The sequence below is a fragment of the Dermacentor albipictus genome, chromosome 7 (assembly GCF_038994185.2).
Source record: "Dermacentor albipictus isolate Rhodes 1998 colony chromosome 7, USDA_Dalb.pri_finalv2, whole genome shotgun sequence".
In the NCBI taxonomy this organism is placed as follows: Eukaryota; Metazoa; Arthropoda; class Arachnida; order Ixodida; family Ixodidae; genus Dermacentor; species Dermacentor albipictus.
The window spans coordinates 13,331,261-13,346,456 of record NC_091827.1 but is presented as its reverse complement, the minus strand read 5'-3'; the positions used below and the strand labels follow the sequence as shown (position 1 = coordinate 13,346,456).

The following is a 15,196-nucleotide window of genomic DNA, read 5'->3' as shown; positions in this document are numbered from 1 at the left end:
ATATCTCTATGCCTTTTTCCTTGTTAGTTTCCCCTTCAATACGATGGCAACGAATGCGGCGAAGCAAGAACAGCGCACCAGCTGCAGAGCTAACTGTGCTGTTAACAATGGGTTGATCGCCACATTGCGTGCCGTTGTGCACTGCGCAAAAGCAAGCGTGACGCTTGTCACGACTCTCCGTCGTCTATCTGCACGGAAATAAGACACAAAGGGGCCCGTTCTTTGCAAGTATAGCTTCTCCGCAAGTATTTTTAGCCAGCTTGGTTCACGGCCTGTGCCCTTTTAGCGGTGGTTGCCTTAATTCGGATTGGCTGTTTTCTTTCGTATTGGTGGAGACCGTGTAGTGTTTCGTTCGCCATTTGCTCGCTCACGCACATCGGTGCGGATTCCATCATCCGGCTCTCTTCTGCCCACTGCAGTGCTAGGTTCGAGCTTTTTTTTTTTTTTCAGTGAAGTTTTGATCGCGTATTGCCTTTCACCCAGCACTCTCTCGACGCAGTGTTGACTTGCGATGGCGTCGGTACGCGCCATCGTTGCGTGAACGAAAAGCTCGCGTATGTGTTTATGCGTTGTAGCATGTCTATAGAAAAACTTACGTTCGAGTTGAACTCGCATTTCGTGTGAAGAGAGGCCTCTCCACATAGCGTCTGCCGCTTGTAGTGCGTTTTTTTCTGTGCATAAGGTGCACTGTATAATGTCTACGTACACCACTGCGGGAAGCCTCGTACTCTGGCGTCGCATTTTTCTCGAGACTTGTTCTGGAAACACTGTCGGAGAACGCTTTGCCAGCTCCGTGGTTCAACTTTGATACGAGCTATCCGGTACAAACCTATGTACACACAGAGCGGAATTGAAACAATGTTTCAACGTTCATTTCGTACCTCCTTCCCCACTTACGCTAATGAGCCATCCTTTCAAATGAATGGTATGCTCGTTCAACCATTGTTGGAAAATGCGGCGCCATTTTCTTTCTGGTTTCGCATTGAAGGGCTCGAGGCCCCTCGATGTTTGTCCGGCGTGCACCTCTCGCTGCACAGTGTGCGTCGTACTGTGATTTGATGTGCGCTTTGTCGTGATAATTTGGACTGAAATGTTCGTGGAACATATTCCCGTAATTTTATTTACAATACGTGGAACTTCGACATATTCCCGTAATTTTATTTACAATACGTGGAACTTCGACAGTAAGTAACCACCGTGACTCATCGACCCTTGAGCTTCCCCAGTCACTCAGCGTGGAGACGTCAAATCCGGATGCTGTTCACTGTTCGGCTGTCTATAAATTTATACGAAGTTGGCCCTGCCATGGCGCAACGTCTGATTGGCTCGAAATGTGGTCATTACGGAATTTGACAATGCGGCGGAATTCGCCCGATGTACTGAATGACATCCCTGGCTTCGTCAAAATTTGCACGAGATTTAAGATTGACCACTGTCCGCTTAGCAATCTATCTAGCCGTCTACTGTGAGTATTGGCCTCGAGCTCCACCACTGGAAAAACTGGCGCCACCGTCGGCGTGACGTGCTAGGAGGGATCACGTGGACATAGCGGCCGCGTCGCCTGCTTCGGGCGCGCCGAAGCGAGCTGAAAACGAGTTTAAATTCCCTCGTACGCTGCGGTCCTCATTCAGTGGCGAAATTTTCCCGCTTCGAGTGTCTCCTTTACAACGCTTGAAAGCACTAATAATAGGTAGTGGCTGCCTTTGAAGGCGCGCAACATTGTAGGCTACTGCTCGGTGCCGCAGGGCCGGACGCACGTAACGGAGGCTGGTGTCAGCCTTATTCACACGTAGCCGCAGGACAAGAAGCTGCGTGAAGCTTGGCTCGCGAAACATAAAACCGGCAAACAGTCATCGGCTACAACTCGGGTATGCAGCAAGCACAGACGCGAGGAAGATTTCTGCTATAGACGACGCCCGGTCTGCGATGTTCTGAAAACGCGCACTGAGACGCTCGCCCGAGTCCGCTGCCCGACTAATGTCATGACGGTTTGGTCTATGAACTTGTCGATGCTATAGATACTGGCAAGTTCAGTGGAGTGGAAAGGCAACGGTAAGAAGCACATTTAAAAAAAGCATGGCATATGGTCCTGTTTGTGTTATGAATTAATGCACTGGATTACAAAAAAGGAGCAGCGGGAAATTGCACGCTGAGAACACCGATAAACATACAGTGCGACGCAACTCGAAAAATAGCATTGAAAGTTCAAAGAATTTAGAAGAAAAAAAAAAGATTGAATCGTCGCGACGGCACATCACAGTCCCCGTAGGCGTCGAAGTCCCTACAATGAAATTATTTTTGAACAGCTCTGATAGCACCCACGCAACAATGGTTGCTTGTATACTGCCAATGCTCATATTCTGCTGCCTAAAGCTCACGGCGCGGTGCAAAAACGCGCGCGCGGAGAAAGCGAAACAGTGCGCGGACAAGCATGCAGACGCGCAGTCGGTCGCTGCGAAGCTGCGCGATCGCTGCATTGAGGCTTCATTCTATTACGCTCCATTTAGTTATACAAACACTATAAGAACATATTTCACATAGTTTGGTCTCGGCGTTTGCCTACCTGTCACGCAAGAAGGCGTTTCGGGAGACTCCATCGCGGCGACTGCGCGCAGTGGCGTTCACTGTACGCATTCGGTAAAGAGATAGCGTCTGTAAACGACTGTGTGCTTTCAGTTTACCCAAGATTATTATTTATACAGTAAGAAACTTCTCTCGTTTCGAATGTACTTACAGAAATGTCCAAGAGAGCTCGCGCATGGTGTTTTCAGTGAGCGCTGACAGCAAAACCTACGAGGAGCGCGCCACGTGATCCCTCATACTACGCCAGCGAGGCGCTTCCGATAGATGGCGACTCCGTAACTCCTCGCCGCCAATAGGAAAACATAGCATAGGTCGGCGTTCTTGGTAGTCAGAGATATGAACGATTGAAAGGACTAGATAAATCAACTTGCCCTCATGCTTCGACTGCTGCGCGGGCAACTATTGCCTCCCGCCCTCCCTTTCCCTGATGCTGCATCATGCGAGACGGCTGTACCGCATCTTTGCACCGGAGTCCGGAAGTGCGGGTAAAAATAGCTGCGCCGTTAAGTACGGCTGCTCGTAAACGTTGCGGCCTCGTCTTCACTTTCTCTTGATTGCTCTGCGCTGCGGCTTCGGCCGTCTTGTGTTCCCCGCAAGCTCATCTAGGCTCGTTGAAGGAGGAAGAAAAGATGCTGACACGGCGTCTCGGTTTCTTATCTTTCTTTAAAATTTCTTTGGCGAGTCGTAGGCTTTGCGGTGTCCGCGTTTATCGCTATAGCAGTCTTCCGTCATGTGGTGTAGGGGGCGCGCGGGTGTTCTTTCTCGGGATTCTGTGCCTCTCTCTCTCTCTCTCTCTCTTTCTCGTAGCGTCGGCGATGAGAAGGGCCGTTGAAAGCGAAGAGCGCTTTTATTACACGGACGCGTCAGGATAGTGCGCCCTCCGGTCGAAGGTCGTTTGTCCTGATCGAAAAGCACGCGCTGCCTGCTGCTCTCGTAGCAAAAGGCGCGGGTGGCTTCACGGGTTATTACGGAGCTCTAAGGAAAGTAAACGTATATTGGATTGCGCCCGAGAGCGGCAACTACATAGGGCGGCGATCGTTGAATGAACATTAAGAACTACACGAAATCATCCATGACTGATGAAGTACTCTCTTAGTTGGGCACTAAAGAGAAACGCTGCTACAGCTTGAACTGACAAGCTAGTATTTCAAAACACCGTGTTAGTTAATTTAGCAGAAATAGGTTGCTTGTTAAAAAAAAAGAATGGTCGCTTTCGTTTCTCGAACTTCCCGCCGAAACCCCAGCGCTTGCGCGTGACTCAGTGTGACGTCACACATTCCAAGGTATATATATATATATTTGGGGTTTTACGTGCCAAAACCACTTTCTGATTATGAGGCACGCCGTAGTGGGGGACTCCGGAAATTTTTGACCACCTGGGGTTCTTTAACGTGCACCTAAATCTAAGCACACGGGTGTTTTCGCATTTCGCCCCCATCGAAATGTGGCCGCCGTGGCCGGGATTCGATCCCGCGACCTCGTGCTCAGCAGCCCAACACCATAGCCACTGAGCAACCACGGCGGGTGATTCCAAGGTATCGTGTATCATTTTGTCGGTTACTTAACTCAGCAAAGGTTCCTGAAATTTGCTTGAGTTGTACCTTTCGCTCTTTTATAATACCACGCAGCTGACCTTTACCCATAAAGATGACCTAAGCTTCAGCAGGCAACGTCAACATCCACGACGTCGTCGCGGCGAGCAAGTGCCGGAACTACACGGTGGCGTCGCCACTCGTCTTTTCGCTGTTGAGCCTTCTCTCGCATACCAAGCCTCCGCTTAGGGTGGCAGTGAATTTTCGGTATTTGAGTAGCCTAATTTCCCAGCGCAGCTAAGCTTGACTATTCGTATTTTAGTATCCTTGTAGCGGCGCCTTTATTTCCTATTTGGTCTCCCAGGTGGCAGCTGTGGCGACATTACAGGCTGGTTCCGTGTCGGCATTGGGAAGGTTGAGAAAGAAAAAAAAAACGCTGGAGCTGCGCGGTTCCTAACGCATTTAATTTTAACACGCCGTGTGTATGAACGAAGCGCTACGCATTCCCCGTGCGCGGAAAACCGCAGATTCCGTCGCGTGTCGTATTGTATCGGTGAACATGCGCTCGCTATGGCAAGATTTCTTTGCGAGCGGCGCGCCTCTGTGGGTTCTTATCGGTCACCGGCCTAACCTGATGACGCACGTCGGACTCTTGTCTGCGCCTTTCTGCAGAGGGAAATCCGAAGGAGGAATGGCGCGTGCTGCGAGACGAAATTTAGACTAGAACCGGAGTCGCAGTTTCAACCGCGGTTCCAACCAGTGGTTCGGTCGTTCGCCCGATATTGCGCGCAGAAAGCGTTGCTCCGTTCTTTTGTGGTAATAAATAATAATAAATAAAATAATAAATGTTCTAATAAATGTTTTTTCTCTCTCTCTCTTGTGGTATCAGTTGAAGCAAACACTGTGGCACATAGCAACGGCGATCTCATTTCGAGAGCAATAAAACTTTAGTCGGCGGTGCCTCTAATCCGAGTTGTGGGCTCATGGACGGCTTGATGAGAGCCGTAGCAACTTACAGCATTTACGTGTCTCTTTTTTGTTGTTGTTGGTTTTATCCCCCTCCCTCCCTCCCTCCCTCCCTCCCTCTCTCTCTCTCTCTCTCTCTCTCTCTCTCAGTGCTTCGGGCCGTGCTGCGACGCGGACGCAAAAACGGCTTTAAAGCTGTGTCAGAACACTAACCGAGTATAGAATTTGTCCTCTCATTTGATTGGGTTCCGTGAAGTGTACTTATGCTAGCTATAATGCTTAGGTTTTTTTTTGTTTTTTTTACAATATCTTTGTGGCGCTGCTAACGCACTCTGAAACGAACGCCTGACAATCACATTCTATTCTCATTAAAAGCATGTTGATGCCGGAGACAATGTTGCTGGTAAGTTTCGGCCGAGAGCAGTCTCACTCTTGATTCCCCGATCATCCCTGTCGCACTCTGGTCAAACGAAAGCATGTTCTATTTGTCTTCCGCTACTTGTGCGAGAAAACCCTAACGCCCCTCGCTGTTGCCCCTAGTGTGATAGCATTCGATTCACTTTGAACTGTAAGTATATTTATTGAGGTCCTACCGGCAAGAAACTTTTCTTCGCGCCATAATCTTAGCTCCCGCACTATAATTAAGAAATAATAATAAAACATAGCAGAGGTTAATACTGTCTTGAACTTCGTTAACTGTAGTTACCGGGTTTCACTGTACGTGCGTCTGCCAGATCGAATCCGCCTTGATCAGACGCACAAATTGATCCCCAGCTCTCTCTCTCTTTTTTTTTCTTTTAATCGTCACGCGCTGCTGCTTTCCAAGGGGCCGACGCCGAGCTGCGTAAGGATTATTCCGGGGCCACTTTACCCCGGCTCCTCCGGCGCCTTGTTTCACGACGAGTAATGACTTCCCTTGGCGTGGCGCGGCCAAGGCTTTCCTTTTGGGAAGTCTCACTCCAATTACCGCCACCGAAGGCTTCATTATGGACGGCGAAGGAGCCGTCGAGCCAGAGAAAGGAAGCTATGCGCAGCAGATGCCGCTCGCGTTGCTAGTCGCCCGAGACTCTTCTGTTCTCGCTTTTTCCTCTTTCTTTTCTTTCTGTCTTCGTTCGCCGGGAAGAAAGCGAAGGTGTGAATCTTAGATGAAAACAAAACAGAGACGCTTCATTTGCGTTATTCGCTTCTATTCATTGCTGCGCGACCCCGCGTATTTCTTCTCTTTTCCCCGTTTCTCTGTTCATTCAATTTAGCTTCTTTTTCGTTTCCGCTTTCGAGGCGAGATGTTTCTTTGGTCGGCGCTTGTGGTCTGGGTCCCACTGAGACTGCAGGAGCATTCCCTCCCGCTCTCTCTCTCCTGCTCATATCTCTCCTACAGTAGCCTGCCGAGCGCCCTGCGCAGCTGTGGTCACCCGAATCCCTCCCCGGGGGTTCCTCGCAACGTGATTACGCTATGGCTCCCCATCCGGGCGCTTTGTTTCGACCCTGCCGTCGTACTGTTCCCTTCTGCGCCGGTTCGGCTGGAGTGGAGTGCGCACCGCCTCGCCAGCCTTCCCCAGGAGACGGCTTGGACTAGACTGCGACTTTGTCTCCCCCTCCCTCTCTCTCTCTGCCCCTCTCTCTCTCTCATTGCCCGTGGCGCCCTCGCTATCGGTGGACCGGCTTCGTTAGCGCGCAGATTCTTCGATTCGTACCGGAAAGCGTGGTGGAAGCCGCCATGATGGTGCCTCGACGCGGTGCGTGCTGCTTCAGCGGCCGCTCTTCTGAGTCCTCGCTCCTGAAGTAATAACGCAAAGTTTTCGGTCTTGCCGCGGCTGGCTAGTCGACGTTCCGCCTTGCATCATGGGCTTTATCTGCGTTCCAGTTTTTTCTTTACCTTGCGGAGGCACACGTATGAGCACAAAGCTTTATGCTAGACGCTGGGCCTTCTCGTCTACTTCTCGTCTGCGCTCGTCTACTTTGACTTGAGTGCGTGTTAAAGAACTCCAGGTTGACCGGTCAGAATAAATCCGGAGCCCTCTGCTGCGTCGTGTCTCATAGCTGCGTGTTGCCTGGGGACTTAACCGGCATCATTCAATCGATCGCTGTCGTCATCCTGTATTTTCTTTCCCGTTCTTATCGGTCTTACTTTTTTTTTTTCGTTTCTTCTCGAATCTCCGAGTCGCATGGCTGCCAATTTAAGTGCGGCATTGGTTGTGCACCAGAATTAGAGACGTTGTCGATCAGGCATGTCTCTCGAGGAAGTAGGACGAGCAAAAAAGAAAGAACTGTGAAAGTGGTGCTTTATTGTTTTGGAGAAAGCAGCTGTTTTGTAGAAAGCAAAAAAAAAAAGAACGCCTTTAATAGTGGGGAAGGGGACGCCCGCCGCATAGAACTCGTGCAGTTGCCATGGCGTGCGCCTCGCCGAAAAATATTTCCATCCCATCGTGGACAAGCCACTGCAACATAGTTGTTTTGCAACTGTAGTGAGGAAAATTATGCAGATCCCACGCACTGTAGGAATCGATGTCAGTGAAGCTTTCTGTGCTGGTTGCTTTAAATGATAGTTAGCGCTGATGTGGTCGACGAAAGGTTATTTTCTTCAACGTTTAGTCTAACACGAGAGTAGGGAACGATGTTAAACGTTACCTCGCGTGCATCGCTGCCGTTTGCGTAGTACGCAGAACACAACGGGGGAGGTGTTTGCTTGAAGCGTCGTTGTGCGCCACATTTAATAACCTCTGGAAGGGTTGAGCACATTAGTGAGCACACTAATGTGCTCAACATTAGTGTGCTCACTAATGAGCGCACTAATTGCTGGTCGTGCCAAAACCGCAATCAGATTCTTTGACGTGTCCCGAAAATGTAAGCGCACGTGCGTTTTCTATTTCGCCCCCGTGGAAATGCGGCTGCCGCGGTCGGAATCAAATCCGCGACCTCGAGCAATGCCATAGCCGCAAAGCTACCGCGGCGCGGGCACACAAGCGTTGATATGACTTGCGACCGCTTCCGTAGTGTCACCTGAACCCTGCGATGGGCTTTAATTTTGCGGCTCTGCTTCAGCGCGCCCTGCGTAAGTTGTCCGCTTGACATATTTGCGTGGGGTTTATTTTTCAGGAACATCGGAAACGTACTGTGCCGTACCTTGAAATTAAGTTTATCCAGGTTTCCCGTGTCTATAGTAGTAGCGTTTCCTTGCGCCTCTTCTCCTTCCCCCCTCTCTTCAGGTCTCTCTGCGTCCCCACTGGTTTCGCGCGTTGGTAGGACGTTAAGCGCTGCAGTTGCTGCACTGTTTTTGAAGGGGGTCACAAATAATTACATTTATGATGAGGCTAATGTGGCGACGCCCGGGGAGCTCCAGATGGAATTGTGCGCATTCGACGCGGTGGGGTCCAAACGAGTTTCTCGCGCCGCCTTTACTCTCTTCTGCACTTTTGTCCGTAAACACACCCTCTGAAGCCCCCTGCGGTCTGTCGAACAGCAGCGGGAAATTCGTGCGAAGACGCAAAGAATGCTTCGCTTTAACATATGCGATGATAATCCACCGGGCCCCGATTGCCGCCCCACGAGGCTACTGCGATGTGCGAATACGGACGACAGTACCCGTGTTAACCGCCCTTCTCTTCCTTTGTTTTAACGCGACAGCGTTAAGGAGCTCGTGTCGCAGAAAACCCGGTGTCGTCGGAGTCCGCGGCGTTGGCTGTGAGCGATAAATGCCAGAAGGCACTTCAGAAATAAAAAACATCTTGCAAGATGGGCTGGTTTGAATCGAACCAGGGTCTCCGGAGTGTGATACGGAGACGCTACCACTCAGCCACGAGTTCGTTCCTTCAAAATGGGACAAAATCGCGTCTAATGAATGCGATGTTGCTTTAGAAACTTGCAGTAGAAAGTTATACTGCGGTGTATGTAGGTAATTATGACCATGTAACTTACAGAAGTCGCAGTTTCACGAGTAGCGAAGTACGTTTCCGCTAAATTTCTTCTGCGCTCTGCTCACACGCAGAGCCATCTCGCGGCAATAACAGAAGACTCCCTCCTGGCAATGTACGGCGCTGCCCCGACACGTGGCGCGCCACACGCCCCATGATCGCTTCCGCTTTCATGGCGCAACCCGCCGTGGTTGCTCAGTGGCTATGGTGTTGGGCTGCTGAGCACGAGGTCGCGGGATCGAATCCCGGCCACGGCGGCCGCATTTCGATGGAGGCGAAATGCGAAAACACCCGTGTGCTTAGATTTAGGTGCACGTTAAAGAACCCCAGGTGGTCAAAATTTCCGGAGTCCTCCACTACGGCGTGCCTCATAATCAGAAAGTGGTTTTGGCACGTAAAACCCCAAATATTATTATATTTCATGGCGCGTCGGGGCCCAGCTATCTGTGCCGATCGCTACGTTTGGCTGGCGTAGCGCGTTTGAGTAGGCGGTGCGAACGGGATGCGATAACGCTATCGCGTTCCACTCTTGAAGGCGAAGCTTAAGCGTCGTCCAATTTTTGCTTTTCTTTCCCTCATCCGATAGGTGCCGTTGACGTGCGAGCATACGCGCGCGAGCGGTTCTTTGCTCGCCTTATAGCGGTTTGTGTGCGTAGTTCCGACGCGTCGGTGTGTCAACGGGTTTGGGAAGATTGAGCACGTTGCTCCGGATAAGCCCCCTCCCCCTCGCTCCCTTTCTTTCCTCGTCCCTGTTCTCGCGACGCATTGTCCGCCGTTGTTCCGGTTGGTGCGGGTTGTTCGCGTCTTAGCACATCTCGGGAAATGGGTGCCTTCGGAGCTTCGTGGAGGGGAAGAGGGAAGCGCAGTCCCGTTGTTTGCTCAGTTGGACCGTGTCCTCTGCTGGAGCCAGTGGGAGTCCGCGTCTAAGTGGCGGTGTGTTCCGCAGCACCCTCCTCTATACTGCAGTGCAAAGGGACGTGTTAGTGTGTATCCGCCTTTCTTGTGTATCTTATGCGCGGGGAATCGCCTTATGGCGTTTCACCTGCGGGCCAGAACAAACATCTCCAAATCATCCTGGGGGCCACCAAAGAAAGCTCCTGTATAGGGACCCCAAAGAGGAACCTCATTTGAGCAGTAATTGTGAATTACCTTTCGACAACAAAAAAGCTACTTTTACCGTGAGCAGAGGCTTGATAAGACGGTATGTACCCAGTAACCAGCTTGCAGGGTCGTCGTGGGTTTTACGCAGTGCCTCGAGCGGCTAGTAGCACGGCAATTTTGCTTGTATACTCGCGGGCTTCTTTCACGCTCGGAAAAACGCTTTTGTATTGCACCTATTGAGCAACAAAAACCTGTGTCAGCCCTCGTTCTGTCCCTTGTAAAAAACCTCTTTACCGAAATAACGAAAATTTAGTTGGGATAACACTGTGCTGGTTGCCAGTGTAAACTGAGTGAAGCTGTTTTAAACGCACATTAAGTATGAACATTATCTCTCGCGCCCGCACTTTCGCCTAAGCCCCCCCCCACCCATTGTTTTTGTCGGCGCCCTTGTCTACGTGTGCGCGCGCATGCCATGGCGCGGCGTGATTTATTCACTGTTGTCTCCCCCGGCGACGTGCCTTCGTCGCCGTTGTTGCCTCGCCGTCGGTCCGTGTCGCTGCGGAGGAGGGATTCTCTCTGGCCGTGTCTCAAGCGTGCGCCATCTTTTCTTAACGCGAACTGCGCCGCATTCTTAGCCTCGTCGCCGAGCGGGCCTCCGCTTCGTCTATTTTTCATGGCGCACGCTCTTTCTCTGCGCTCGCTGTATCCAGCTTCCTGGGGATCCCGCGATGGCGCGGGCCGGTTGTTAGTCGAAAGCCGCCGAGGGCTTCGCGCCTCTGAAACGCTCATGCATTTTTTTTTTTTTTGCGCTTTGCCACAGCAGCGCCCGTCTTGGAATCTGCTAGTCCTGTCTTTTTGTTCCTGTGCGCCAGGCAGCACGGCCGTCCGCTCGGCTGTCGCCGACCCTTTAGAACCGTTCACCTCGGTGCAAGCTTGGATGCAGTGGAGAATGTATCGGCGTCTTGTACAACCACCAAGTACTGCAGACGCGTCGGTCGGGTGAGGCGATTTTCGCCTTGCCAGCGGGCGGCAGGCAGATTTTCAGCCCGGTCAGTCATATTCGTTGAAGGTGAGGTGAGCCGCGTAGTCATAGTTTTTTTTTGTTCCGTGAGGGGTGTTGGGACCCAGGGTAGCGTGTCCCACAGCTGCCACCAAGGGGACGGGGTTTTGTGAATCAACAGCGCTTGCCTGGAGTTCGAACCTGCTTGACCATCGGAGAGGGTCGTGAAGCGAATTGATCCGAAAGGACCAGCGGAAAGCGCGAACCCGCTCCAGATCGAGCAGTGAAATTCGGATTAGTTGCCACGGACCAAGAAATCCTGCTCCGAATGAACCAGTGAAAAGCGCCATTATGCCTTCCAAAATCCGGGCATTCTCCCTCTCCGCTGCCCCCAGTGCAAAAAGCTTTTGTCCGGGCGCGTCGCGGGAGTCCGCCCCTTGGCGGAGAGGTGTTGAGTGTCCGAAAGAGGTGAGTCTGATTTGCACATTCCGCGCATACTCCCCTCGCACGACGCACAAATATGTTAATGTTGACGAGCGTAATGGTTCGGCCCGCCGTGTGCGTTTGGCATTCGATGCATTCATTGCCGCGCAAAGTGAACCGTAACAGGGGTTAAGCCCTACATTGTAGGGCCGTGCAAGAGTTAGCAATGTTCATATTTAACGGCGTCCTTCTTTGCAAGGGAGAGGGATTGCGACCTACCCTGTTTGAGGTAATCAGGTTTCACTATACCTGTCGCAGTCTATATACCATTTTGCCTCTCATTGTAAGACTACTGCTGCCTTTGACTCCGGCTCTGGAGCCACGCGTGCTCTGATGCGTTGATGGATCGTCGTCGCGCCTGCCGCAGCTTTAGCTGGAACAAACACACATTTCCAGTTGCGCACTCCTCGAATTTCGCGGCTCTCGCCAGCTCGGGGTTTCATGGTGCTGCATAGTTTTGGCTAGAGGCAGAGCACCGGGTTGCTTTCCACGCTGCGGCGGGCACGCGTGCGGCGGGTTCAAGTTTTGGGGCGTCTCATTTGGTATGCGGGCACGTTCGGGGCACACGAAAAGCGGTCGCCGCGTTTTCTAGTCTTCGGGAGAAACAGGCCCCGCATGCGAATACGCGCGCAGTTGGCTCGCCGCTGTTGCCTTCGTTTGCATATCCTCGTGCGTGGCTTTGAGCCTTCGGTGTTTGCCACAACAGGCTCTGTTCTACGGGCGTCAGTTTTGGTGGTGTGATGCATTTCTTCGAGGCGCTGGCGTAAAACAATGCTTTTCTGAGGCGCGCTCAAAACACAAGCAAAAGGCGCTCGAAAGGTGGCGCTTTCAATCGTGATTTGTTGCGGTTGGGTCGGTTGGTAGTGGCGAAAACCCGGCGAGTCGCGCCAGGTAGGCGCAGGTGCCGTGCTTGGAGAGCGCGCTGCGTAACGCCGCTGTTACGAACTTCCAACCGGTGCCACCAGTGTTACGACATCCAACCGGTGCCGCCAGTGTTAGGAACTTGTACCGCTGCACCCCGATTACGGCTTTGTGGTCCCGTAGCGCTCGTCACCCGTTTCGTGACAGAGCGTTGGTAGCGAAGACTCCGAGCCTGGCGTCGATGAGAATAACAAAAGGGACTTTATACATTATATACAGGTTATCATACAGGACATGAACGGATCGGCACTGGGGCCGAGAGCTCACACAAACGCGACTGTTCTCGCACGACGGCGTCCGGCGAAAACGCGTGACACATCTCACCCCAGTCGGGAACGACCCTCTCTCCAGGTGGGGTCGGCGGATCCTGTTTTCGAGCGGCGTGTCGCTGCTTTTATAATCCCCGAGGCCCATTGTCACTCAACCGGCCCAATACAAAGTCAGCACACGACGGTCGTCCGAGGGGTCCAACCAGCGACCGCGCTGGCCACCCGGTTCAAAGTTCGCGCGCGCGGTGACCTCCAGGCAAGGGAGGTGCGGCGCCGGGCCGTCTGGCACACGCGGACACGTCTAAACACGCTGCTTCGCCGAGGCTTCTCCCGCACGAAGGCGCAGCATCTTGACTTGTGAAGGGAGAATTATGGCGCTCGCAGGATAGATTCTGCATCTTGCAGATTCGGGATCCGGGCTTGTGGTAATGGCACAACAGCATCCCCGCCCTCAGATAAGGCGCCGGGAAGACGAGCTGCCTCCACGTGGCTCGGATGCCAGGCGCGCACGTTCGTCAGGCTCGTCCAAGTTCACGTCCATTGTCGGGACGCCAGGTAACTTCACGTGCCCAGGTCCGACTCGTCAGGACAGGAGCTCTGCTCACCACGTCGTCGCCAAGGCACCTTGACCAGCTCCGCTCGGGTCGTTCCTAAGACCTTGCTTCTCGCCACTGGTCCCGCTTGGTCGTTCTGCAGCTTGCAAAACCGACCGGCAAAAGGCAACACCCAACACGAACAAGTGCCCTCTGTCTCCCGTCAAACACCAGACAAGGCCATAATTCAAATCAACCTAATTAATCGCTATCCCCTTTTGCTCCCGCTGCAACAAGAGGCAGGTGTACGATCTAGCACACAAGGCTCAAACAATCAGTTTTCAAATCATCAACATAACAAAATAGAAACAATTATTAATCAGCAATAATAATTACAAATAGAATGGTCCCCTTGAAATCGCTTTGGACCGAAAACATACTTCTGAGGAAGCAAATGAGGTCATTCATTTTTCCCGGCGATATTTTCGCGGAATCTGAAGCTGCTTATATTTGTGACCCTGCTTATCCGTGTAGCGGCGGTACAATAAGCCAGGTTCCTTGCCAAATGAAACCCCCTTTTTTTCCACTCCCCGTTTGACGCTCTTCCTCAGATCGGCTAATGAACAATCTTCCTGCTGCTCGCGAATCAGACTTTTTCTTTCAACTGCAGCCTGCTCCTGCCAGCTGGCGGAAACCGGAGCGAGTGTGGAGCCCGCGTCGCCTAATTGCGGCGTCGCGTCTCTATCGCGGCTAGCACTGCACGCGTCACTCCCACTCTCCTCCAGGACCCGCTCGCCTAGGCCAGCCTCCGAGCTCTGCCTCTCCCGTGACTGCTCGCCACTCAAGTTACCGTGATCGGTCCGTGTGCCGCACCGCCTTTCGCTCACCGACGCTAAGTCAAGTTCCCTCGACAGCGGGCGCGCTTTGGATCGCGTGGGGGCCATGTACGCCACGTCGGCAAAGAATGATTTGCCCTGATCCCTCAGCAGCTGCTCCGACCTATTTGAGAAGAGGTAGGAAAATTGCTCCCGGAGGGCGGCTGACACAGCGGCTTCGGTGTTAAGTTTTCCAAACTCTCCTTCAATGATAACCGTTGCGATCGGTAAACAGACACTCTCCTTCTCGGCCACTTGCCGTATCCTAACGCACTCTCCCGTAAAATCACTCGAGGAGACGAAAGACGGGTGAACAACGTCCATAGTGGCTGCAGAGTCCCGCAGTGCTCGGCACTTCTTGCCGTTTACCTTAATTTCCTGCACATAGGGCTCCAATAGACGTATGTTCTTGTGAGTTTCCTGTATCGTTGCAAAAGCAATTCTCTCTGGGCAGCTTGCAGCGATGTGCCCTTGCTTTTTGCAATTGTAGCAGGTTAACGGTTTTCGCTTTTCAAAAGAACGCGTCGTATCGTGCTGTTTTGTTGCAAAAGCAATTCTCTCAGGGCAGTTCGCAGCGATGTGCCCTTGCTTTTTGCAACTGTAACATTTCCGTTTTTCGGGCTTTCCGGAAAACCCATCTCTCCTATCTGCCTTTTCTACGCGCACTGCCTTGCTGTGCAAGCTGCGGCGGGTGTAATACTCTTCCGCTAACTCTGCTGCCTTGTTTAGCTTAACCTCCTTTAGCCAATCTTGCAGCCAGAGCCTGACCTCCTCATCAATGCAACGGTAGAACTGCTCCAACGCGATGCATTCGACGATTTTGTCGCGGTCGTCGTAAACCTCTTCGCCCTTCAGCCATTCCACCAGGTCGGCTTTTAGACGAAACGCGAAGTCAACATTCGACTCCTTACCCTTTTTTGCATACCGGAACCTCTGCCGGAAAGCTTCGGGCGACAATTTATACTTCCGCAGTAGCGCTTCCTTCACATCACTGTAGCTCTCAAACGCCTCTTTCGATAAGC

The 15,196-nt window shown here is 52.2% G+C and overlaps 1 protein-coding gene across 9 annotated transcripts in view; it reads left to right on the top strand.

Annotated features, from left to right (window-relative positions):
• The window catches only part of sm (heterogeneous nuclear ribonucleoprotein L), a 168,375-nt gene that overhangs the window by 107,672 nt on the left and 45,507 nt on the right, over nucleotides 1–15,196 (top strand). The gene's annotated exons all lie outside the window — the stretch shown is intronic.